The following is a 27,577-nucleotide window of genomic DNA, read 5'->3' as shown; positions in this document are numbered from 1 at the left end:
TAATACATCTGAAGTAGATGACAACAGCTGACTATGTTTTTGTTGTTTCACTGTAAAATTCTTCCAGACTGGAGATGCTCTGCTTGTCATGCATGGTGGCATCAATGTCTACCCAGAATGACTGACATTACATGAAAATTCACATCATTTCAGTGAAGTCTGTCTCATTTACTCTATTTCTGCGTATCTTTTCCTTATGTGCTGTTTTAGTTCTTCCTAAACCTTAAAATTCAGACTTCTCCTTCCACTTACTTTTAGAAGACCCGTAAGTGACCTGAACCAAAGTCAAATAATTTATCCAAACCACTCTTAATAAACTTTAGGTTCAGATAAAATGAGAACCAAGATCCAAACTACACACAGCTTAGGTGAGAAAGCTACTTTCTGCCCTTAATACAATCCCACTGAAATGAACTGGCAAAATTGTGGCCCTATTGAAGATAATGGACATTCTTCCATTGATTTCAGTGGGGCCAGAATTTCACCCAGTGAGTTTCTATGGGATATATGAGAGTATAGAGTTTGTCCTTGTCATAACTTAGTCCCAGATTTGGACCTTAGCGTCCAAAATATGGGGGTTAGCATGAAAACCTCCAAGCTTAGTTACCAGCTTGGACCTGGTACGGCTGCCACCACCCAAAAAATTAGAGTGTTTTGGGGCACTCTAGTCCCCACAAAAACCTTCCCTGGGGACCCCAAGACCCAAATCCCTTGAGTCTCACAACAAAGGGAAATAAATCTTTTCCCTTCCCCCCTCCAGGTGTTCCTGGAGAGATACACAGAAGCAACCTCCGTGAATCCAAGCAGAGGGAGTCCACCCTCTGTAATTCCAGTCCTGGAAACAAAAGCACTTTCCTCTTCACCCAGAGGGAATGCAAAATCAGGCTAGCAAATCCAACACACACAGATCTCCCCCTGATTTCTTCCTCCCACCAATTCCCTGGTGAGCTGCAGACCCAATTCCCTGAAGTTCCCCACTAAAGAAAAACTCCAACAGGTCTTAAAAGAAAGCTTTATATAAAAAGAAAGAAAAATACATACAAATGGTCTCTCTGTATTAAGGTGACAAATACAGGGTCAATTGCTTAAAAGAATATTGAATAAACAGCCTTATTCAAAAAGAATACAAATCAAAGCACTCCAGCCACTATAGACATATAAATACAAAAACAACAAAACCATGTTTGGTACTCACAACTTGGAAACAGAAGATTAGAAAACAGAAATCACTTCTCAAAGCTGAGAGAAAAGCGGGCAGACAGACAAAGACTCAGACACAAACTTCCCTCCACCCAGAGTTGAAAAAATCCGGTTTCCTGATTGGTCCTCTGGTCAGGTGCTTCAGATTACTTCTTTCCAGGTGAAAGAGACATTAACCCTTAGCTATCTGTTTATGACACGCCCCCCAAATTGCAGACAGTGGGGAAGCTCACTGGCGGCGATTTCCTCCTAGAACTTTAAACTAAACAGATTAATACAACACATGCACCGTTACATATACCGCTAAGTATATAACAACTAACAGACTTCTACAGTTTAGGAACACTTTTTAACTACTAGATTCTGGGAAACTTTCACGGGAGAGTGCATCAGCTACTTTGTTAGAAGCTCCTGTGATGTGCTGAATTTCAAAAACAAAATCTTGGAGAGCTAAACTCCAACGAAGAAGTTTCTTGTTGTTCCCCTTGGCAGTATGAAGCCACTTTAGTGCAGCATGGTCAGTTTGTAGTTGGAACCGCCGTCCCCAAACATATGGGCGTAGGTTTTCCAGGGCGTACACAATGGCATAGCATTCCTTTTCACTGACTGACCAGTGACTTTCCCTCTCAGACAGTTTCTTGCTGAGAAACACGACAGGATGGAAGTTGTGATCTGTTGCTTTCTGCATGAGCACTGCTCCTATACCACGTTCAGATGCATCCGTGGTTACCAGGAATGTCTTGTCAAAATCCGGGGCCCTGAGCACAGGGTCAGACATGAGTGTTGCCTTAAGTTGGGTAAAGGCCTTTTGACACTCATCAGTCCACTTAACTGCATTTGGCTGAGTCTTTTTGGTCAGGTCGGTCAGTGGGGCAGCGATTTGGCTGTAGTGTGGTACAAATCGCCTGTAGTACCCGGCCAAGCCTAAGAAGGATTGGACCTGTTTCCTCGACCTTGGGACAGGCCACTTTTGGATAGCATCCACCTTGGCCTGTAGGGGGTTTATGGTTCCTCGACCCACCTGGTGCCCCAGGTAAGTCACTCTGTTTTGGCCTATTTGACACTTTTTGGCCTTAACAGTTAGTCCGGCCTGCCTGATGCGCTCAAAGACCTTTTCCAGGCGTAGTAGGTGTTCGGGCCAGGAGTCTGAAAAAATGGCCACATCATCGAGGTAGGCAACTGCAAATTCTCCCAGTCCTGCTAGTAGACCATCTACCAGCCTCTGGAAGGTGACGGGTGCATTTCGAAGGCCGAAAGGAAGGACATTGAATTCATACACCCCTGCATGGGTGACGAATGCTGACCTCTCCTTGGCAGGGTCATCTAGCGGTACTTGCCAGTACCCCTTGGTTAAGTCTATTGTAGAGATGAACTGGGCACGTCCCAACTTCTCCAATAGCTCATCGGTGCGTGGCATTGGATAGTTGTCCGGACAAGTTACCGCATTTAGCTTACGGTAGTCCACGCAAAAGCGCATTTCCCCATCTGGTTTGGGTACCAGAACCACTGGAGATGCCCATGCACTGGTAGATGAGCGTATTATACCCATCTGTAGCATGTTCTGGATCTCCCGTTCTATAGCAGCTTGGGCATGAGGAGACACCCGGTAGGGTGGGGTTCTAATGGAGTGAGCATTACCTGTGTCAATGGAGTGGTATGCCCGTTCAGTCCGTCCTGGGGTGGCTGAGAACAATGGGGCGAAGCTAGTGCACAGCTCCTTGATTTGTCGCCGCTGCAGACATTCCAGGGTGGTTGAGAGGTTCACCTCTTCCACGCCACCGTCTTTTTTCCCGTCGTAGTAGACACCGTCAGGCCACTCAGCATCATCTCCCTGGACTGTAAACTGACAAACCTGTAAGTCTCTGGAATAGAAAGGCTTGAGAGAATTAACATGGTACACTCTGGGCTTTAGTGAGGAATTGGGAAATGCTATGAGGTAGTTCACAGTTCCCAGGCGCTCTTGGACCGTGAATGGCCCCTCCCATGATGCTTCCATCTTATGGGCCTGTTGCGCCTTCAAGACCATAACCTGGTCTCCTACCTTGAAGGAACGTTCTCTGTCATGTCTGTCATACCAGGCCTTTTGCTCTTCCTGAGCATCCTTTAGGTTCTCTTTAGCAAGGGCTAAAGAGTGTCGGAGGGTGCTTTGTAGGTTGCTTACAAAGTCCAGAATGTTAGTTTCTGGAGAAGGCGTAAACCCCTCCCATTGCTGCTTCACCAACTGTAATGGCCCCTTAACCTCATGACCATACACAAGTTCAAACGGTGAAAACCCTAAACTGGGATGTGGTACAGCCCTGTAGGCAAACAGCAACTGCTGCAACACTAGGTCCCAATTATTGGAGAATTCGTTGATGAATTTTCGTATCATGGCCCCCAAAGTTCCATTAAACTTTTCCACCAGGCCATTGGTTTGATGGTGATACAGGGTGGCAACCAAGTGATTCACCCTATGAGTTTCCCACAGTTTTTCCATGGTCCCTGCCAGGAAAGTAGATCCTGAATCTGTAAGGATGTCGGAGGGCCAACCTACCCTGGCAAAGATGTCTGTTAGGGCCAGGCACACAGTGTTAGCCCTGGTGTTGCCTAGAGCTACTGCTTCCGGCCATCGGGTAGCAAAGTCCACTAAAGTCAGTACGTACTGCTTTCCTCTGGGTGTCTTTTTTGGGAAAGGACCCAGAATATCCACAGCTACTCGCTGAAATGGGACCTCAATTATGGGGAGTGGCTGGAGAGGGGCTTTGACCTGGTCTTGAGGCTTACCCACTCTTTGGCATACCTCACAAGACCGGACATACTTGGCAACATCCTTGCCCATCCCCTCCCAGTGGAAGGACTTCCCCAACCGGTCCTTGGTTCTGTTCACCCCAGCATGGCCACTGGGATGATCATGGGCTAAGCTTAAGAGCTTCCCCCGGTACTTAGTTGGAACCACCAACTGTTTTTGCGGCTGCCATTCTTCCCGGTGTCCACCAGAAAGAATCTCCTTGTATAAAAGTCCTTGGTCTATAACAAACCGGGATCGATTAGAAGAGCTGAGAGGCAGTGGGGTGCTCCGTGCCGCCGCCCAAGCTTTCTGAAGGCTGTCATCTGCTTCCTGCTCAGTCTGGAACTGTTCCCTTGAGGCTGGGGTCACCAGTTCTTCCTCAGACTGTGGACTTGGGCTTGGTTCCTCTGGAAGCGATGTAGGTGATGGGGTTGTTTCTGTTGCTGGTGAACCGCTCTCCGCTGGTGCACCTGAGGGTATTTTAGGCTCTGGCTGAACCTTTTGGGTATGGCTGTATGTTGCTTCTGCCAGTTCTGGCTCGCTGGTGCCCTCTGGCGTTGAGTTTGAAGATGTGGTTGCACTTGCTGGTGCTGGTTGCTGTTCCAGTTCCGGGCCTGGGACTGGAGGTACTGTGGCTGTTTCAGTGGTTGGCATGGAATCCGGGTCCATTACCTCTGTCTGGGTCTCTGGTAACCCAGACGGGTCGTCTGTGGATGGCTCAGGAACAGGAATGGGTCTGGAAGCTTGCCTGGTTTGGCAAAGGGTAACCATTTCCACTCTCTTGGCCCGCTTCACCTGGTTGGCCAAGTCTTCCCCCAGTAGCATGGGGATAGGATAATTGTCATAGACTGCAAAAGTCCACATTCCTGACCAGCCTTTGTACTGGACAGGCAGTTGAGCTGTAGGCAAGTCTACAGCTTGTGACATGAAGGGGTAAATTGTCACTTTGGCCTTTGGGTTGATGAATTTGGGGTCTACGAAGGATTGGTGGATAGCTGACACTTGTGCACCCGTGTCTCTCCATGCAGTAACCTTCTTTCCGCCCACTCTCAAATTTTCCCTTCGCTCCAAGGGTATTTGAGAGGCATCCGGGCCTGGGGATCTTTGGTGTGATGGTGGTGTAATGAATTGCACTCACATGGTGTTCTTTGGACTGTTGGCCTTGATATGTCCCAGTTCATTACACTTAAAGCATCTTCCATCTGATGGGTCACTGGGCCGAGGTGAGTTACTGGAGACTGGTGAGGTGGAAGAATAGGGCGTCTGTGGCTTTACTTGGGTTGTATGTGGGGTCTTTGGCTGTCCTCGGTTGTAGGGTTTATGGTCGGTGTGCCCCCTGGGGTATTCGTTCCCCTTGACCGTAGCTTTTTTGCTTTCTGCCACTTCCATCCATCTGGCTCCAATCTCCCCCGCTTCAGAGAGATTCTTGGGTTTTCCATCTTGTATGTACCGTGTGATGTCCTCTGGAACACCATCCAAGAACTGCTCCATTTGTATGAGGAGGTGCAGTTCTTCCAAGGTATTAACATTGTGTCCTGATATCCAGGCCTCATAATTTTTCCCAACGTAGTAGGCGTGTTTGGGAAATGACACATCTGGTTTCCACTTTTGGGTTCTGAAATGCCGACGGGCATGATCCGGGGTTATCCCCATTCTGTATCTGGCCTTGGTTTGAAAAAGTTTATAGTCATTCATTTGCTGCTTAGGCATTTCAGCTGCCACCTCTGCTAAAGGTCCACTGAGCTGTGGCCTCAATTCAACCATGTACTGGTCTTCAGGGATGCCGTACCCAAGACAGGCTCTTTCAAAATTTTCCAAGAAGGCCTCGGTGTCATCACCTGCCTTGTAGGTGGGAAATTTCCTGTGCTGTGGAACAATCATTGGCGCAGGGTTGTTAGGGTTGGCTGTGTTTTGCTTAGCCTTTTCCAATTCCATGGCCTGTCGGTGGGTCTCCCTCTGTTTTTCCAACTCTCGTTGGTGGGCTGCATTGTTGGCTTCTTCTTGTTTTTGTAGCCTTTCCATCTCTTGTTTGTGAGTTGCCTCATCTCTGGCCATCTGTGTTCTGAGCAGTTCTATCTGCTTTTCCGTGGCTTCGAGCTGTACTGCCTCTGGTTTTCGTGACATCTTGTTTTCTTGTGTTGGGGTGCCCTCCGGTGTTTATCTTTTGAACTGCAGGCTCTGTTGCCTCCTGGGGTCTGCCTAGCAACAGTGCCTTTTCCCTTTTTTTCCTTTAGCTAATCTTTTCAATGTTAAGTAAACTAGAAAAACCACTTTATTTGCATGTATATAGTGCTGGTATTTGCCTCCTAATGGGAGTGCTATTGTGTGACAAAAGACCCTTTGTAACAGCTTAATGGTTTCTTGCTTAATATGCAAGCCACAACTGCCAGAGAGAGCAGAAAAAAAAATTCTCTCTGGTTCCCTTTTAAAACCAAACTGTTTCTCTCTGCTAAAAAGCCCCTAGCAGAGAAAAGAAAAATATAATATTCCTACTGGCTTCTGGATTCTATCTCACCACTGCACACCATGTCATAACTTAGTCCCAGATTTGGACCTTAGCGTCCAAAATATGGGGGTTAGCATGAAAACCTCCAAGCTTAGTTACCAGCTTGGACCTGGTACGGCTGCCACCACCCAAAAAATTAGAGTGTTTTGGGGCACTCTAGTCCCCACAAAAACCTTCCCTGGGGACCCCAAGACCCAAATCCCTTGAGTCTCACAACATAGGGAAATAAATCTTTTCCCTTCCCCCCTCCAGGTGTTCCTGGAGAGATACACAGAAGCAACCTCCATGAATCCAAGCAGAGGGAGTCCACCCTCTGTAATTCCAGTCCTGGAAACAAAAGCACTTTCCTCTTCACCCAGAGGGAATGCAAAATCAGGCTAGCAAATCCAACACACACAGATCTCCCCCTGATTTCTTCCTCCCACCAATTCCCTGGTGAGCTGCAGACCCAATTCCCTGAAGTTCCCCACTAAAGAAAAACTCCAACAGGTCTTAAAAGAAAGCTTTATATAAAAAGAAAGAAAAATACATACAAATGGTCTCTCTGTATTAAGGTGACAAATACAGGGTCAAATGCTTAAAAGAATATTGAATAAACAGCCTTATTCAAAAAGAATACAAATCAAAGCACTCCAGCCACTATAGACATGTAAATACAAAAACAACAAAACCATGTTTGGTACTCACAACTTGGAAACAGAAGATTAGAAAACAGAAATCACTTCTCAAAGCTGAGAGAAAAGCAGGCAGACAGACAAAGACTCAGACACAAACTTCCCTCCACCCAGAGTTGAAAAAATCCGGTTTCCTGATTGGTCCTCTGGTCAGGTGGTTCAGATTACTTCTTTCCAGGTGAAAGAGACATTAACCCTTAGCTATCTGTTTATGACAGTCCCTTATTAGGAGCTTGTGCAACTGAGGGCAGTACTGAGCATTTAACTTGTGTGCGTCATTTATTTTGTCCCTTTTCATATCTTCTCATTGTGTCTTATCAGTTATTTCTTACATCTAGAGTTCTCTTATTCACACATCACCTGTAGAGATGGTCTTCCAATAGTGGAACAATTCAGCTGCTAATAAATAATTATAAAACTGGAGGGTTGCACACTTTATTTCTCATGTAGGCTGAATTATCCAACTGTTTAAATGCAAATGGGTTTTCAGTTTTAAGAGTCATGAGAGAAAGTATCCAGGGGGCATAATCCTCAGAAACTGAGAATGTAGCCATGGAGGCTGAGGCTGGACGAGTGGTGACAGTAATTAATTCTATATTGGAACAGAATGGGTGAATTCTGTCCCAGGTAATAGACTCTACAGAAGCAATGGACACTTGTCAGGAGTCTACTGAAAGTGTCCTCTTCCATTTGTCTGAAAAGACATTGGTCAAAGAGAGGAAAGCATCAACGAAATTTGGATCGGAGTAAAGTTGATTGGGATAGTGATATGAAAATATCTAGAAAGAAAAACATTCTCACTTCTTAGCCTTGACAAGTTGTGTTCATTGCACACATGAGGGACTCCTTGCATTCCTTCACACCACCCACACATTCTTTATGTGCCACCCACCTATGCCCTTCTATTTCAGAGAACCCTTGCAACCTCCTGACCCCTTTCCTCATGACAAGGGCTCTGTCTCCATACTTCCCCTCATTTCCTTTCTGCCTCATGCCAATGGATTTGTGTTTCTTCCTCCTCCTCATACCATTGTCCACTATTTGCCTACACACACATACCATGGCAGGGGCTCTGTGTGCCTCCTCATTCCACCCTTCCCCATACACCTCTGTCATAAACAGATAGTTAAGGGTTAATGTCTCTTTTGCCTGTAAAGGGTTAAGAAGCTCAGTAAACCTGGCTGACACCTGACCAGAGGACCAATAGGGGGACAAGATAGTTTCAAATCTTGGTGGAGGGAAGTCTTTGTGCTTTTTGTTTTTTGTTGTTCGCTCTTGGGACTAAGAGGGACCAGATGTACAACCAGGCTCTCCAAATCTTTCTGAATCAGTTTTCATGTTTCAAAATTGTAAGTAATAGCCAGGCAAGGCGGATTAGTCTTATGTTTGTTTTCTCAACTAGTGAATGTTTCTTTTTGCTGGAAGGATTTTTACGTCTGTTTGCTGTAACTTTGCATCTAAGGCTAGGGAGGGTCCCTCTGGTCTATATGAATCTGAGTACCCTGTAAAGCATTTTCCATCCTGATTTTACAGAGATAACTTTAACCTTTTCTTTCTTTAATTAAAAAGCTTTCTTTTTAAGAATCTGATTGAGTTTCCTTGTTTTAAGATCCAAGGAGATTGGGTCTGAACTCACCAGGGATTGGTGGGGGGGAAAGGAGGGGGGATGGTTAATTCCTCCTTGTTTTAAGATCCAAGGAGTTTAAATCTGTGTTCACCAGGGAATTGGTGAAGCCTCTCAAGGCAACCCAGGGAGGGGAAAGTCGGGGGGGAGGGGAACAGGGAGTCCGCCAGACACTGAATTTCTGGCTGGTGGCAGCGTTACCAGATCTAAGCTAGTAATTAAGCTTAGAAGTGTTCATGCAGGTCCCCACATTTGTACTCTAAAGTTCAAAGTGGGGAAAGAAACCTTGACAATCTCATTCCAGAAAATCATGTAAATATATGACTAGAAGGGATTTCAAGAAGTCATGTAGTCCAGCCCCCTCTGCTGAGGCAGGACCAAGTAACTCTAGACCATTCCTGACAGGTGTTTGTTCAACCTGTTCTTAAAAACTTCCCATGGTAGGAATTTCACAACCTCTTGTGCAAGCCTACTTCAGGGCTTAACTATCCTTATAGTAAACATTTTTCCCTAGTATCTAATCTAAATCTCCCTTGCTGCAGATTAAGCCCATTACTTCTACCTTCAATGGACATGGAGAGCAATTGATCATTGTCCTCTTTATAACAACCCTTTACATATTGGAAAAGTTATCAGGTCTCCCACAGTCTTTTTTCAAGAATAAACATGCCCAGGTTGTTTTCTTTTAACTTTTTCTCATAGGTCAGATTACCTTTTACCATTTTTTTTGCTCTTCGCTGAACTCTCAGCTGTGTATTCACATCTTTTATAAAGTCTGGTGACCTGAACTGGACACAGTACTTTATCTGATGCCTCACCAGTGCTGCATAGATCACACGATTACTTCCCTTTTCTTACATCTGACACTCCTGTTAAGAGACCACAGAATGATATTAGCCTTCTTTTAAAAACTGCATCATATTGTTGGCTCATATTCAGTTTGTTATCCGCTATAATCTCCAGATCACTTTCCTCAGTACAACTGCCTAACCAGTTATCCCTCACTTTGCAGTTGGGCATTTGAATTTTCTTTCCTAATGAAATACTTTGCACTTGTCTTTAATGAATTTCATCTTGTTGATTTCAGACCAATTCTCTAATTTATCAAGGTCATTGTGAATTCTATTCCTATCTTTCTAAGTGCTTGGAATTTTATGAAAATTTTAGCTTGGTGTCATCTGCAAATTTTATGAAAATACTCTCCACTGTCTTATTCAGTTTTCTAATGAAAATATTTACTAGTAGTGGATCCATGACAGACCCCTTTGAGACCTCTCATTCTCCTAGTTTGAAAGAGAACCACTGTTAACTATTCTTTGAGTATGGCCTTTCAACCAGTTATGCACACACCTTATAGTAATTTCATCTAGACCACATTTCCCTAGTTTGTTTATGAATATGTCATACAGGACTGTGCAAAAGCCTCAGTAAATCAAGATATATCAAGTCTACAGCTTCTCCCTACGCACCGAACCAAAACCCTGTTAAATAAGGAAATTAGGTTGGTTTGTTCTTGACATATCCATGTTGGGTACTACTTATTAATCTAGTATCCTCAAGCTGTTTAAAAACTGATTGTCTAAAAATTGTTGTAGTATCTTTCCAAATACTTAGTTAGGCTGACTTATCTATAATTTTCTGGTCCTCTATATAGAACATAGGTTCCAAAGTGCCTAATTCACTTTTGAAAATGGGAGTCAGGCTCTTAAGACACCTAAATACTTTTGAAAATGTTGCCTATGATTTATAATTATGCTTCTCTTCTTCCTATTTTTATTTTATCTTCTTTTTGTCTCTACTCCGACATGACACTTTATTTAATCTTATGTCTCTTCCCCTCCATTTTCATTTTCCTTTCTTTATACATTATTTTCCCCCTCTTAATCTCACACTTTCCATATTTTCTTGGCATTCTTTTTTGTTTCCCAGTAGTCGGTGATACTCCAAGTACTGCCAGCCATGGAGCGAACTAATTCATCACCTTCTGACAGCGTCTGCTTCCAAAGTACCAATTCAGTTTGCTAAAAGTCAGGAACACTGAAACTAATAACAGGAGACTTTAAAACACTGATTCTTTGGGTTCCTTCCACCTATTGTTATGCCAAATAAATATGAGGAAAATTCCATCAAAACTACTGGGACTTTCATGCATAAAGCTCATATGCATATCAATAGAATAATAGGCCCCTTTATGTTTCCCTGTGGTTTAGGATAGGCCCTGTTGCTACGGTGCATTCATTGCTACCATATTTATGAAGTTTCTTTCTTTCAGTTTACCCACTATGCCAATTTTTGCATTTATCCAACTGTGTAAGATGTTCCCAATACACCTCAGATAGATGGGGGTGGCATGCCCACTGTAGTTCCCCCCCAATTCTAACAAAACAAATCATTAGACATAATTTGGGGACATTTAAAAATAGCCAATTTAGTGGAAGATTTAAACAAACATGGCTCAGTTTAACTGTCTGATGAAGATAGCTTTCATTATACCTATCATAGAACATCAGGGTTGGAAGGGATCTCAGGAGATCATCTAGTCCAACACCCTGCTCAAAGCAGGACCAATCCTCAACTTTTTTTTTCTTTTTGTCCCAGATCCCTAAATGGCCCCCTCAAGGATTGAACTCATAATGCTGGGTTTAGCAGGCCAATGCTCAAACCAGTGAGCTATCCCCCCTCAAATAAATTAGAGCAGGTTGAAATTTCTTGACCAAAAGATTTTCCTGATGAAATAAATGATTTTGTGGGATTTCCTAAACTTCCTTATGATGTGTAGGTATACAACATCTTTTAAAGTCCAATTTGCTGAGAGTTAATGAGAGCTGGACACCTAATTCCCATAGGTGTTTTTGAAAATCAGGGGAACCCCTCCAAAGATCTGATCCAAAGCCCACTGAATTCAGGAAGAGTACTTAAATTAATTTCAATGCACTTTTTCAACTTCCCAGAGCCCTGAGATTGAGCATGTTAAGGGTTAAGTAAGGAGACCAAAAGTCTGTCTCTTTTAGCAAGTTAGGTTATGCCCTATAAGAATACTGCACTAATGTTCTTGGAGGTGATTATTGCTGTTGTAAAATATTAAACAAAATATATATAATGCAATGTGACATGCGAGGGTGCAAATTTAAATGAAAGCAGAGCTCATATATTGTTTTTACATTGTATCTGCCAGTCAAGCTGAAACTTCATGAACAGCCAAGAAGCAATTTTCAATCATGTACTGTATATCACGTCGGTCAGGTTCTTTTATGTAAATCTCTTTCACTCGAGTGTTTAAATTTCAATAAAAATGTAACTAAAAAAAGTGTGGCTTTTATTTCTCCTCTTCTGTCTAATTCATCCTGAGTTTTGGAGAACAAGTGTTTTATGAAGCTTGACACCTAAAAGGGACACTGTTTTAAAAAGGTGTTAAAAGAAAATCCACATATGTTTTGAATAACCGCAGCATTGCAGCCAATTTCCCTATACCCCCTTTCTTTCCTGCAAGTTGGGGCTCACGGAGCTGTTTTGATTAGGTTAGCTTGAGTTCATCTGAATTCTTAAAATCACTGGATGAGATTTTCCATACTTTATTGTTGGGAGTAGCCTAGACTTTCAGCATTTTCTATTGTGTGTTCGTTTTTTGTTGCTTTTTGTCTGTAGAAGACTCTTTTTGCCCATTCAATTTGTAATTCAGGATAGTACTTGAGCCTGTTCTTATAAGATATAAGAATTTCAGAGATCATCTTATTGTGAGAAATATTATTTTCCTCTTCTGATTTGTTTCTCCTAAGATTTTGTGTATTTTTCTTAAATGGACCAGCAGGAAATTTGTAGCTGATGCTTAAGCTCTTATTTACTATGTTGAGGGATTAACCCTTTTTTTCTTTCCAGGTTGTTTAGTCAGTGTTGATTTGTGTGGAGACTTTTCCTCTGGTGCTGCTAGGGGATTTTTTGCCAGCTCTGGCTCCTAGGAAGGAAAAAAAAATCACCCAATTAGCAAGAGTGTCTGGAATAATTTCTCTACCTTGAATTGGGTGGGAAAGATGTCAGTTAAGGGTTTGATTCCTGGGGTAAATCCCTCTCCCCATAGTTGTCTTTGCTAATGCACAAACTAAAGAAATTACCCTCTTTCTTTGTAGTGCAAGTCTCTTTAAAATTCAAATACAAAATGAATCCCAAAATTGATGGGCTCCTTTAACAAATGCAAAATGTGAATGATCAGCAAACCAGTTACAGAGTAATTATCCTAAAACCCTAGAACAATTAAGGAAAAATGTGAGAATTTTCAAAATAATGTGCCATTCTCTGATAAGAGATAATGTTATTTTGCATAAGTTGGAGTCTCTGAAAATAAGTCTTCCATATAAAATATTTATAGAGTTAAAAGAAGATTTCAGGCTGTCCTAGATTACATAACCATGCCGGGGAGCAAGAGAGGGTAGACTCTGGGGCCCGGTCTACACGTGAAAGTTTTGCTGGTTTAGCTGTGTCGATTAGGAGCGTGGGCGGGGGGCGAGAGGGGGAAGCACTCTTCTAACCAAAATAGCTGATCTGGAAAAAGCCATAGTGTAAATGCAGTTATACCAGCAAGAATGTCTTTTTTTGCCAGCACTGCTTATTCCATTTGGGAAATTAGTATACATTGTATCAGCAAAATAACTCTTGTTTATCTAAATTGTGTCTACACTAGTATAACTAACCTGGCAAACCCATTCTAGGCTAGGGCAGAAGTAATTAGGTGGTATTTGTTCACTCTTTCCCCAATTCCATGACCTGGGGAAATTGTCAGGGAGTGGGCAGATAAAAAACGGCCATACAGCACAGGTGAGCCAGGGGAGAGCAGGTGGTAATTGATTGCTGGTATAGGCTAGTTGAAAATTACTCTTTCTCCAACCCTAAGGGGAACTAGGAAAGGAATTGTGTCTCAGAGAGGGTGTATCTGAATCACAATGCCTCCCGGGTCTAATAATAGGAGATGCAGCTTACACACCACCTCAGGGCTCTGTCCAAAGGCACAAACTATCCCTTTAAGTGTAGTAATAATGATAATAAAATAATTAATTATTATTGTCTAGCTCTCATATAGCACTTTTCATAAGCAGATCTCAAAACATTTTACAATCCAGGTCAGCATCATTTTCAATAGTTTACAGACGGAGATAATGAGGCACAGAGAGAGGAAGTGATTTACCCAAAAATCCTCAGCAAGCTAATGGCAGAATCCCAGTCTACTGAAGCCCAGTTCAATGCTTTATCCACTAGGTCATTGTTGGAGTATGTAAAATAAATAAATATTCTTAGGGTTAGAAGAGGCCAACAAGTTTTACACCCTGTTACATACTTTAATAAGAATGTGAAAAGCTGAGCTTTCTTGATGTGACATCTTAAGATTTGCTGATGAGCATTCTGGGTAAACTACATGTTTCTTTGACATCCTAAATTGAGAACAAGAGTTGATTTCCTTCATTGTATAATATGAAATATGTTTGTAAGATATTGTTCGATAAATTAGTGGCTTCTGTATGTCTGATTTGTTAAAAGCTATTAATAACGTGTTAAACACATTTTTTCAGTTTAAAAATAACTATTTTAGTTTTCTTAATAATAAAAAATGAACATTTGTGTACAGGGCCAGATTTCCAAAACAGTTCAGCATGGCTGGGTGATGAGCACTTTGAAAAATCTAGCCCTTATTTAGCTTCTTAAATGGGAGTTGAGATCTCTTGAAAATGGGCCTGATGGTATATTTCATCCCTAAGGATTTTGAGGCATTTAACAGATGACATAGGAATTAATTTAATAACTCTCCAACACAGAGAAATACTAAGAAAAGCAGAGAATAATACAGTATCCAGTTGAAAGTTCCTGGGAATTTAGGTAATCAGAATTAATTGGAATTTGGCTGGCACAGCAGGGTTAGTACCTCTATTGTTGCAAAAATTACCCTGGGATTTTTAATGCTCAGTGTTATGTGAAATGGTAGCGCAATACCTTCTCTCCATCACCTGCACCAGACTACAACAAAGGGCTTTTATTTTATTTTATATACACAAAGTTATTGGTAAGAAAATAGTTAACATTTCCCATGGAAATTATCCACTTGAACATGTGTGCCATGCAAACTATGTTAAAGTTCTAAGCCACAGAGCAATTTACAATCATTCATTAATTATCAGTAAGATTTAATGGAAATCAATACTACTTTGAAGTGATGAAAAATCAGTAAGTTCCAATTCTGCACTTGATTTCATTATCACTAACTTAAATCAATAAGCAAACTTTAAAAGTCCATTTGTCTTTAATATGCACAAAAGATTAAGAGGAAAAAAAAGTACTAGAGCCAAAAAAATCCAATTAATTTCCATCATTTTTGTCATTTATCAATAGCAGCAGTGTGCCTGTCCTATCTCGGAGAAGTTGACATTGGTGTTCTCTCAGTGCCTCTTCTAAAGATACTAAAAGTCATTGATATGTACACAGCAGTGTACAAAGAACTCCCCATCACCAGAGCAGGGTTTTCCTCTTACTGCCTCTGCTTCTCTCTCATTAACACTAATTGCAGTTACAAGGGGAAAATAAACCCCAACGCATTATCTAAATGCAGCCCAGAAAACATTAAAGAGATCTATTCAGTTACTTAATGTTTTTATTGTTACTGTACATTTGGATGCCGATATCTTTTGCTAAATAAAAAAAGAGATTTAATTCCTCTAATATTTCTACTGGATTTCACATTCAGTGCCAGTCACAGGTGAGCAATTTTGAAGCATGGGTAGCCGCAGTCTGCATTCAGAACACATATGTACAAATATCACTGAGAGCTAATTTTTCATATGCACAAACTAATAAAAGCCAAAGACTGTGCAGAATTATGGGACGTATGGTTAACAGTGGCAGCAGATTTCTGCAACACCTTGCTACTAAAACATATTTATTTCACAAATGTAAGACAAGTATGTAGAGGGATATAAGTAGTGTGTCACCTTTCCATGTTAATATTGGGTGAGATGATGTGTTAAATATGTAGCATTTGTTAGTATTTTTGAGATTCTATATGTACAGTCTAATCTTTCAAGAATAATAGTTAAACTATTTCCATAAGCCAGCACAATAAATTGACCATTCTTTCTTTAGCAGTTTATAGGGTGAATGTGGTCTGCTGGTAGCATTTTCACCTCTAGAACCTCTGGTTGAAGCCCTACATCAAAGCTTGGGCTCAAACACAGTGCTGATAATATAGCGCAACACTAATGGCAGATTTTGCATTGTTAGGCCCTGACCCTACAGTGATTTTTGCATGTGCTTAACTTTATGCAAAGTACATAGTCTCATTGAAATCAATAGAGCTATTTGCATAAAGTTAAGCAGATGAGTACATTTTTGGCAGGATTGGGGCCTTAGAGGTGATGTCCTCTGCATGACACATTAAGTCGACATCCTTTGTTTGGCTATACCAAAAAAAGGATAGGATACATCTGATGTGGTTTTAATCAGGCCACAACTTTATTACTAGATGTCTGGGAGTATCTGGCAGATAAAAGTGTACAGTGAAGGTAACCCCATGTTCATTTAGTATCCACCAGAGGGGCTTCTGCCAGCCCCTCTATTTTTCCATCCAGGTCTCCAAGCCAATCCATTGCTAGGACCTTATTCCCACCCTCAAACGATGGGCTATAAGAAATAAGGTTTGGCTTCTTGCCGTACACGTCATAGGAACCCCAAATTCTGGCCCCATTCCGCTTGAACAGACACCTCCTTTTTAAGTCCTTTACCAAGCCTTTTATCCAGTTACTGTGTCGTTTCCTTATGGAGCACTAGCGCTGGACATTCGCCTCACCCTTACATAATGAGTTATGACATCTTAACCTAACACCCTTCCCATCTCAGTCCTCACAGGTAGAAGGAACTCAATCTGTGGAACTCTTTGCCAGAGGATGTTGTGAAGGCCAAGACTATAACATGGTTCAGAACAGAACTAGATAAGTTCATGGAGGATAGGTCCATCAATGGCTATTAGTGAGGATGGGCAGAGATGTTCTCCCTAGACTCTGTTTGCCAGAAGCTAGGGATGGATCACTTGATGATTATCGGTTCTACTCATTCCCTCTGGGGCACCTGACATTGGCCACTGTCAGAAGACAGGATACTGGGCTAGATGGACCTTTGGTCTGACTCAGTATGGCCATTCTTATATACTTAAGACGTATGGTCGCTCTAGACTGGGGTCCCCAAATTTTTTTGGTTACACCCCTCCTTACCCAGACCACAACTGCCTTGGGAGCTGGGACCAGAGAATGGAGTGGGAGCTGCGGTGAGGCTGGGGGCTGCAGTCAGGAGAGGGGCTGGAGATGGGGCTAGGGCCATGTCCAGGAGCAGAGCCATGGTCAGGAGAAGACCTATGGTTGGGACTGGTGACAAGGCTGCAGTGGGGCCATAGAGAAGCTGAGGCCACAACAGGGCTGGGTGGTGCTCCCTGCTGTCCCAGGCCTCACTGCATCCCTCCAAATCCTCCTCCATGCCTCCCATACTGGTGCACCCCACAGTTTGAGGACCACTGCCCTAGACTTTGATAAGAGACCCGCAGGGATTCCAGGCAGATATGGAGGGCCCTTTGCCCTTCACCTGGGTAGGGTGACTGGGAGCAGTTCCCAGCCTGTGTCCCTGCCTCCCAGGGTATCTGGAGGGTCCAGCACACCCCAGAGCAGCCCAGTCTCCCTAGGTAGCTCTTACAATGGATTGGCTTCTGGTCAGGCCATAGGGGGCATGACCTTGGGGGAAGGGGAGAAGCAGGGGGTATAGGGGGGAGAGAGAGTGTGAGGACGGACCAAATGTTCTTTGTATCCAGGGACCCAATAAATATTAATCTGCCTCTGATTCTGATGTGTGATCTCAGTGGACAAGAGTTAAGGTTTTTTTTTTCTCCCTTCTTCCAGGAAATGGTCAGGAATAAGTCATCTTGTTTATTTATTTGGGCTGGGATTAGGCAAAAAAAATACAACTTAGGTTGGGGTCCTGCCAATACATTTTGTGAGATTCCAAATCTTGAAGAGGCTTAGCTCTCAACTCATGGTGAAAAGTGCCTTAGTCCATGAGGTTTTCTGCTGATTTCAGTGGTAAGGGTAGCGAATGAATATGCAGGAAAATTGGGTCTTATGAGCACACATGTACATGCATATAAATTCTATAATAAATTGAAGTCAGCTGGCTTGTATACCTAAACTTAAGGGCAGAAATTAGAAATTAAATGAAGTTTCCTGTTTTTTTGGAGAGTGATAAAATAGCCATCGTTCAGCAGATGCACAGAAACTCATTGTTTAATAGCTTTTAAAAATTCCAAACATATATTTGCATTGATTAACATGGAAATAATGTTTCTACTTTATGTTATAATAATGCATCTATATTTGTTATGAACATTGATTTGATATAGTGCATTTGCTTTAATAATATGTTTTCAATAAACAGTACTTCAATGAAGACAATATTGAATAGACTGAAAAAATTAGCATATCTATTTGAAATAGTATGCTAGAGAGAGGAAAACCCAGGATAGTCTATTTTCAATAAAACAGTTCTAGTAAAATTAGAATTATAATACGATACCAAGTTTTTTCAAAATAAGTTAAACGCATTTAAAAATGTGAAATTGGAATGTAAACTACGGGGAAAAACAGTGAACAGTCATTGGAATATTGGCCATTAAAATACACATTATCCAAAGTTTCTCGTAAATGATTTCCTCCTATATACCTACAGTTAAATGCATCATATGTAGGTGATTAAAAACTGCCATTGGCTTTATAGATTATTTGTTGACAATACACAAATCATATACACAGTTTTACTTTTTGATCTCTCCTTACACTCCTTGGTGAGATAATATTTTGTTTGTTTCAGCTTAATTGTCACCTAAGCCCAGTGTTTCTATTCCTTAATTGCCTTTGCTTATCAGATTCAGTGCTACCTTCTGTCACAGGCTGTATCAGGCCCTTTGAGGTCCCCTACTGGAGGCCTCATGGTCCTACCACATCCCATCCCAGGAAAGGAGCAGTGGAGGTGGGTCCTTGAAGCCTGCCTAGAAAGGTTGCAAGAATCAGAAAATAAGAATGGCCAGACTGGGTCAGACCAAAGGTGCATGGAGCCCAGTATCCTGTCTTCTGACAGTGGCCAATGACAGGTGCCACAGAGGGAATGAACAGAACAGGTAATCATCAAGTGATTCATTCCCTGTGGCCTAGTCCCAGCTTCTGGCAAACAGAGGCTAGGGATGCCATCCTTGCCCATCCTGGCTAATAGCCATTGATAGACCTATCTTCCATGAACTTCTCAGTTCTTTTTTGAACCACGTTATACTCTTAGCCTTCACAACATCCTCTGGCAAGGATTTTCACAGATTGACTGTGTGTTATGTGAAAAAATACTTCCTTTTGTTTGTTTTAAACCTGATTTATTTCATTTAGTGAACCTTAGTTATTGTGCTATAATGAGTAAATAACACTTCCTTATTTACTTTCTCCACACTAGTCATGGTTTTATAGACCTCTATCATATCCCCCATTAGATAAGTCTTAGTCTTATTAATCTCTCCTCATATGACAGGCGTTTCCTATCCCTAATCATTTTTGTTGCCTTTTCTGAAGCTTTTCCAATTGCATTACATCTTTTTTGAGATGAGGAGACCATCTCTGCACACAATATTCAAGATGTGGGCGTACCGTGGATTTATAGTGAGGCAATATATTTTCTCTCTTATTATCTGTGCCTTTCTTAATGATTCTCAACATTCTGTTAGCTTTTTTGACTGCCGCTGCACATTGAGTCGATGTTTTCAGAGAACTATCCACAATGACTCCAAGATCTTTCAGCTAATTTAGACCCCAACATTTTGTATGTATGTTTGGGATTATGTTTTCCAATGTGCATTACTTTGCCTTTATCAACACTGAATTTCATCTGCCATTTTACCCAGTCACCCAGTTTTGAGAGATCCTTTTGTAGTTCTTTGCAGTCTGCCTGGGACTTAGCTATCTTGAGTAGTTTTGTATCATCTGCAAATTTTGTCACCTCATGGCTTGCCCCTTTTTAAAAGATCATTTATGAATATGTTGAACAGTACTGGTACCAATACAGACTCCTGGGGCACACCACTATTTACCTCTGTCCATTCTGAAAATGGACCATTTATTTCTACCCTTTGTTTCCTATCTTTTAAACAGTTACTGATCCATGAGAGGATCTTTCCTCTTATCTCATGATAGCTTACATTGCTTTAGAGCCTTTGGTGACAAACCTTGTCAAAGACTTCCTGAAAATCTAAGTACACTATGTCCACTGGTTCATCTTTGTCCACATGCTTGTTGATCCTCTCAAAGAATTTTCATAGATTGGTGAGGCATGATTTCCATTTACAAAAATTATGTTGACTCTTCCCCTGCAAATCATGTTCATTTATGTGTCTGATAATTCTGCCCCATATTACAGTTTCAACAAATTTGCCCTGGATTGAAGTTATACTTATTGGCCTATAATTACTGGGATGACCTCTGGAGCCTTTTTTAAAAATTAGTGTCACCTTAGCTATCCTCCAGTCATCTCATACAGAAGCTGATTTAAATAATATTTTACATACCTCAATTAATAGTTTTACAATTTCACATTTGAGTTCCTTCAGAACTCTTGGGTGAATACTATCTGGTCCTGGTGACTTATTACTGTTTAGTTGAACAAATCAAAACCTCCTCTAATGACACCTCAATCTGAGACAGTTCCCCAGATTTGTCACCTAAAAAGAATGGCTCGGGTTTGAGAATCTCCCTCACATCCTCAGCCATGAAGACCAATGCAAAGAATTCATTTAGTTTCTCTGCAATGGTCTTATCATCCTCGAGTGTTCCTTTAGCATCTTGTTCATCCAGTGGCCCCACCGGCTGTTTACCAGACTTCCTGATTCTGATGTACTTAAAAAAATTTTGCTATTACTTTGAGTCTTTGGCTAACTGTTCTTAAAATTCTTTTTTGGCCTTCCTAATTATATTTACACTTCATTTGCCAGAGTTCATTCTCCTTTCTATTTTCCGCATTAGGATTTAATGTCCACTTTTTAAACGAAGCCTCTTTGTCTCTCATTCCTTCTTTTACTTAATTGTTTAGACACACTGGCACTTTTTTGGTTCTTACTATGTTTTTAAATTTGGGGTATACATTTAAGTTGAGCCTTTATTATGGTGTCTTTAAAATGTTTCCATGCAACTTGCAGGGATTTCACTTTTGGCATGGTACCTTTTAATAGCTGTTTAACTAACTTCCTCATTTTTGTGTCCACCTCCCCCCTTTTCTGAAATTAAATGCTACAGTGTTGGGCTGCTGTGTTTTCCCTGCCACAGGGATGTTAAATTTAATGTTATTGTGGTCACTATTACCAGGCAGTCACCTATATTCACCTCTTGGACCAGATCCAGATGCCTCTACTTTTGTATGTTCCAGGGCTATCTGCTCCAAGAAGCAGTCATTTAAGATGTTAAGAAACTTTATCTCTGCATCCCATGCAGAGGTGACATATACCCAATCATGTGGAAGGGATAGCTCAGTGATTGAGCATTGGCCTGCTAAACCCAGGATTGTGAGTTCAATCCTTGAGTGGTCTACTTAGAGATCTGGGGCAAAATCAGTACTTGGTCCTGTTAGTAAAGCCAGGGGGCTGGGCTCAATGACCCTTTCCTTCCAGTTCTAGGAAATGGGTATATCTCCATTATTAAAATAAATGAGAATAGTTCAAATCCCCCATTATTATTGAGGGGTTTTTTTGGTTGTTTATTTTTATAGCCTCTCCAATCTCCCTGAGCATTTCACAGTCACTATCACAATCCTGGGCAGGTGGTCGGTAATATATTTCTACTGCTATATTCTTATTATTAGAGCATGGAATTACTATCCATAGAGATTCTGTGGTACAGTTTGGTTCATTTAAAATTTTTACTTCATTTGATTCGACACTTTCTTTCACATATAGTGTCACTTCCCTACCAGCACAACCTGTTTTGTCCTTCTGATAGACAGGGGCTGCTCTAGACATTTCGCCACCCCAAGCACAGCGGCATGCTGCAGGGGGCGCTCTGCCGGTCACTGGTCCCGTGGCTCCGGTGGACCTCCAGCAGGCCTGCCTGCGGAGGGTCCGCTGGTCCCGTGGCTTCGGTGGACCTCCCGCAGGCGTGCCTGCAGATGGTCCACTGGTCCAGCGGCTCCTCCACAGGCACACCTGCGGGAGATCCACTGAAGCCGCCTGCCGCCCTCCCGGTGACCGGCAGAGTGCCCCCCACAGCATGCCGCCCCAAGCACGCACTTGGTGTGCTGGGGCCTGGAGCTGCCCCTGCCAATAGATTTTGCACCCTGATATACTGTGTCCCATTGACTATCCTCATTCTACCAATTTTCTGTGATGCCTTTTATATCAATATCCTCATTTAATATGAGGCACTCTAGTTCACCCATCTTATTATTTAGACTTCTAACATTGGTATATAAGCACTTTAAAAACTTGTCTCTTCTTAGCTGTCTGCTATTACATGATGTAATTGAATGAGACTCTTAGTTTAAAAACTGCTCTACAACCTTTTTAATTTAAGTGCCAGCAATCTGGTTACATTTTGTTTTACATGGAGCCCATCCTTCCTGTATAGGGTCCCTCTTTTACAAAGGTTTCACCAGTTGCTAATAAATCTAAACCTCTCCTCCCTACACCATCATCTCATCCTCGCATTAAGACCCTGCAGTTCTGCCTGTCTAACTGGCCCTGTGCATAGAACTAGAAGCATTTCAGAGAATGGTACCATGGAGGTCCTGGACTTAAATCTTGTACCTTGTAGCCTAAATTTGGCCTCCAGGACCTCTCTCCTATCCTTCCTTATGTCATTGGTACCTACATGTACCATGACCTCCAGCTCCTCCCAGCACTACACATAAAAGTCTATATAGATGTCTTGAGAAATCCACAACCTTCACACCAGGCAAGCAAGTCACCATGCAGTTCTCCCAGTCATTGCAAATTCAGCTGTGTTTCTAATAATCAAATCTCCCATAGCAATTACCTGTTTCTTCCTAATAAATGTAGTTCTTTCCCCAGAGAGGTGTCATCAGCGCAAGAGGATAACACATTATCATCTGGAAGGAGGGTCTCAACTTGCACTTGATGATATTAGTGGGGCACATGTCACCTCTGAAAGGAATTTCCAGCCTCACCTCTCTAGGACAAGGCAGGCAATCCCACTAGTTCCTAGGAGGCTGGAGCAACAGGAGCTGGGAACACGTGCCTCTGGATAACCTCATTCACAAACACAACTGCAACTATCATCTCTATGTTGATGACTCACATATCTACCTCCCTACTCCAGACCTGTCTCCTTTTGTCTAAACTAAAATCTTGGCCTGTCTTTCTGACATTTCCTTGTGGATGTCTAGCCATCAGCTCAAGCTCAATATGGCTAAAACAGCATTATTAATCTTCCCCCCAAACCCTCTGCATTACTTTCTTTAATCATTGTGGACAATATCACTATCCTGGCCATCAGTCTGGCCCATAATTTGGGTAACATCTTTTACTCTGACTCCTTAAATACAGACTGAATCAAAATTTTGTTTATTCCTTCTGTATAACATCTCTATACAACAGCCTTTCCTCTTAAAACATACAGGTAAAACTCTTTTCCAAGGTCTCATCATCTTGTGTCTCAATTACTACAGCATCCTTCTCTCTGGCCTTAACAAATGCAATCTTGCCCAAATCTGTATCCATTCAGAATGCTGCTGCAAAGATCCTATTCCTAGCCCATCACTTGGATCATGTCATCCCTCTTATTGCATCCTTCCACTAGGTCTATTGCATTAAACTTAAGCTATTTGTCACCACTTTCAAGGCCCTTCATGCTCTAGCCCCACCCAGCCCATCATCTCTCATTCACTATTGAGTGATTGACTCCTGCCTCCAGTGAGCCTGTAGACATGCAGACTCACCCCTGTGGTGCTACCTGCTGGTCATCCTCAGGAATTAGCTCACTTCCAGCCAGAAGCACCCTCTGCAGGCCAGTGATCTACCTGTCCTCTTGGCCCCCGTGCCCCTCCCTGGACCCCGGTGCCCTTTTAACTGGGTGCTGCCCCCTGGCAGTACCCCACCAATCTGGGTCTCCGCTCCCTGGGGAACCCCCAACCCACTATCCCCACTTTGCTTCAGTTTTGGCTACTGCCCAGTCTCCATCTAGCCTCCATTCACTGGGGCAGACTGCAGTATCAGCCACTCACCACAGGCAAAGGGGTTTGGACCTGCTGCCTCTGCCTACCTATGGATGCCCCTTTGCAGCCCCAGTACCCAGCTAGCCTTATGCTAGGCTGCAGCCTAAGGCTTTCCAGGCTGGAGCTCCCCAGTCATCAGCCTGGCCCCAGCCCTGCTCCACTCAGATACTCTGTCTCTAATTCCCTGTAGCCAGGCCCTTCTCCCTCTACAGGCAGAGGGAGATTGTTTGCTCTTGGCTTCCCTGGCCTTTTATACAGGCCAGCTGTGGCCTGATTAGGGTTTGGCCCAGCTGTGGCCGCTTCCCCAATCAGCCCAGCTTTTAGAGCTACAGCTTTTAAGCCCTTTTTGCCTCAGCTACAGCCCTCTCCTGGGCTGTTTTAAGCCCCAAAGGGCAGGAGTGGGTAACCACTCCGCGACAGAGCCCATGAAGCCAGCCATCATCACCCACTTGTTACATTTTTAAAAAAGTACCTTCATCTTTTATCTCAAGCAATCCCTCATGCCTGGAAGAAACTCCCTGGGAACATCTACCATCTTAATTGTTCTCCATCCTTAACATTGCCTTTGCCATGATGTCTACAAAAACCTGACAATACTTAGGCAGTTGGTGTGCTGAGACCACTGCCTGTTATGCTGACCAAAATTCTCTCTTTGCTTCTGTGTTCTCTCCTGTCTGTCTATATCCATCTGATATCTCTGTTTTTTTTTTAATTAGACTGTAAGATCTTTTGGATGGGAGGGGGAGGGGGGCTGGGACCATCTTTTTGTTCTTTGTTTGAGTAGTTCCTAGCACAATGGGATCCTGCTCTACGACTAAGACTCCTAGGTGCTGGGATAATACAAATAATAAGTAATGATGATGGGCTAATCCCCCATTTTGTTAGGTACTGTTCAAACATACAACAAAGAGATTTCAGTCCAAGTAAGAGACAACATTTGGACACAATGGACCAAGAGGGGGAGCACAAGTTAAAAATGAGACTATATTGGTCAGCATAATAAGCAGAGGTCTCAGCACACCAGCTGCATAAATTACTTTATTGACAATCTTTAGTGAGACTCCCAAGTTGCTTTACAAACAATAGCAATTTTGCTCAACCCTGTCTGAGGCAAGAGAGTATTTATTATGCCTTTTGCATCAGTGAGGAGATTAAGATGCAGACAGATTTAGGTCCAGATCGTGCCCACTGAGACCTACACATTGTCACATTGAAGTCAGTGATACATCACATAGTAATATGCCTCTGCAGAATCAGGACATAAGTGACTTGCCTAATTTCACACATGAATTGTGATAGATCAGGGAATAGAACTCTGGTAAACTGACAACCAGTACAGTACTTTTACCACAGCTTATACTTCATTTCAAATACGCTTCACTCCAGAAGGTCTGGTTTTGACAGCTACTGCATTGTAAATAGTGCCAACAAATGCGAACAATGACACAGTTTATGGTGGATGATTGATAATCAGATTTTTTTTCTTCACATTAAAGCAGGTTAGAGAATCTTTTCTTTCCCCACTGAAACTTTCAACAGAAATTAAATCCATTTTTTCCATGGACATTTTCAGTGGAAAATTTCAACTTTTTGTGAGGAAAAAATTAAATACAAAAGTTTTGGGGCAAAAACTGAAGGATTTTTTTTTGGAGGTTTCAGATGTTCAGTTTTTAATGAAAGACCAAAACATTTTGAAGAAAACATACTACTTGAAAAAACATTCTTTTAGTCAAAACCCAATTTCATAAGTTTCGATGGAAAATTTTCAACCAGCTCTAGGTCAAATACTCCAAGCATGGATTTGAAATTATATAATCAGTTCTGTTAGTCTTTGTGTGAATGAATCTATTATTTAGCCTCTATAAACATATACCCTATTACAGGTCTTTCTTTGAGAAAATGAAAGGAGTTTGCTTGGAAACTGTGGACTGTTATATTTGATAAATAAAAAAATTTAGTAAAAAAAAGAAAAGTGGTGCCAACTTTTGCAATTTTATCACAATTTTCATGCCATTGGTGTTTTTCCTAAAGCAATAGATTCTAGGTCTTTTTAATATATCAGAATATCAGTTTCTATTAAAAAATAAATTTCTACCCCTCATAGTTAAGATAAGCTTGAAAATCTGCATCCTAAAAGTTCAAGAGTGGGGAGGCAAACAAGAAAAAATAACACATGGTTTTTGAATGCCTGGGGTTGGCAATACTGAATGTAGCATTTCTATGCAATTGCTTGGGTATTCATAGGTTGTGCTGAGGGAGATGGTATAAGAACACAGGTTGAAGAACATAATCAATTCACTACTAAGGGCTCAGCTGTGACCCTGCCTCTGAGCCCACAGGGGAACATGAGCATGTAAGGTCCTGTGGCCTGCATGGATCACAAGTCAGATTTCAGGAGGAAGAATACTGCTAATACCCTTACTCAGTGAGCAAATGACCTGGAAGTGGGTGAACATGGGCAAGCAATACATGGAGTTTTGGTTTCATTCCCCCTCCCCCTTCCGGCAGCATGCTGGTCATCAGAGGTGAGCTGATGCAATGGAAGAGAGAAAAAGAATCACATCCTCCTAAATTACTAACCCTGTCCCCTCAGGAACAAAAAGGGTAGCAGAACCTAAGGGCTTTTCATGGGATGGCACAACTACACATGCTCTCTGTTTTATTATTTTGACCTGAGCTGATTGTTATCTAGAAGTCTTAACAGTTATTTCAATAGCTTCTAAAAATCATCATATAAAACTGATAACATCTGATGTGTGTGCATACCTACTGAAGAAAATAGAAAAGAGCATAAAGTCTGGCAAGTCAAGTACAATTATGCAGGTCAAAAAAAGAATTTGAAGAGCAACTAGCCAAAGACGCAAAAACTAACAGCATTTTTTTTAAGTAGATCAGAAGCAAGAAACCTGTCAAACAATCTGTGGGGACACTGGTGCTAAAAGAGCACTCAAAGAAGACAAGGCCATTGTGGAGAAGCTAAAAGAATTCTCTGCATTGGTCTTCACTGCAGAGGATGTAAGGGAGATTTCCACACTTGAGCCATTCTGTTTAGGTGACAAATCTGAGGAACTGTCCCAGAATAAGGGTGTAAGTAGAGAAGGTTTTGGAATAAACTGATAAATTAAACAATAATAAGTCACTAGGACCAAATGGTATTCACCCAACATCCTGCTGTTTTCACTGCCGCCAGGGCCGGCCCACAACATTTTGGTACCTGAGGCAGGGAGCTCAAATGACGCCCCCTCGCTTGGACCAAAACTTTGAAAGGTCTCAATTCTGGGTCCTAGTGGCACCCCACTATCCCCCACAGTCTGGCACCTGAGGCGGCCGCCTCAATTTGCCTCATGGTAAGGCCAGCCCTGACTGCAGCTGCACATTGTGTGGATGTTTTTAGAGAACTATCCACAGTGACTCCAAGATCTCTTTCTTGAGTGGTAACAGCTAATTTAGACCCCATCATTTTATATGGATAGTTGGGATTATGTTTTCCAATGTGTATTACTCTGCATTTATCAACATTGAATTTCATCTGCCATTTT

Source organism: Gopherus flavomarginatus, chromosome 4, assembly GCF_025201925.1.
Source record: "Gopherus flavomarginatus isolate rGopFla2 chromosome 4, rGopFla2.mat.asm, whole genome shotgun sequence".
NCBI classification, from domain to species: Eukaryota; Metazoa; Chordata; order Testudines; family Testudinidae; genus Gopherus; species Gopherus flavomarginatus.
Note: the sequence above shows the minus strand (reverse complement) of the source record.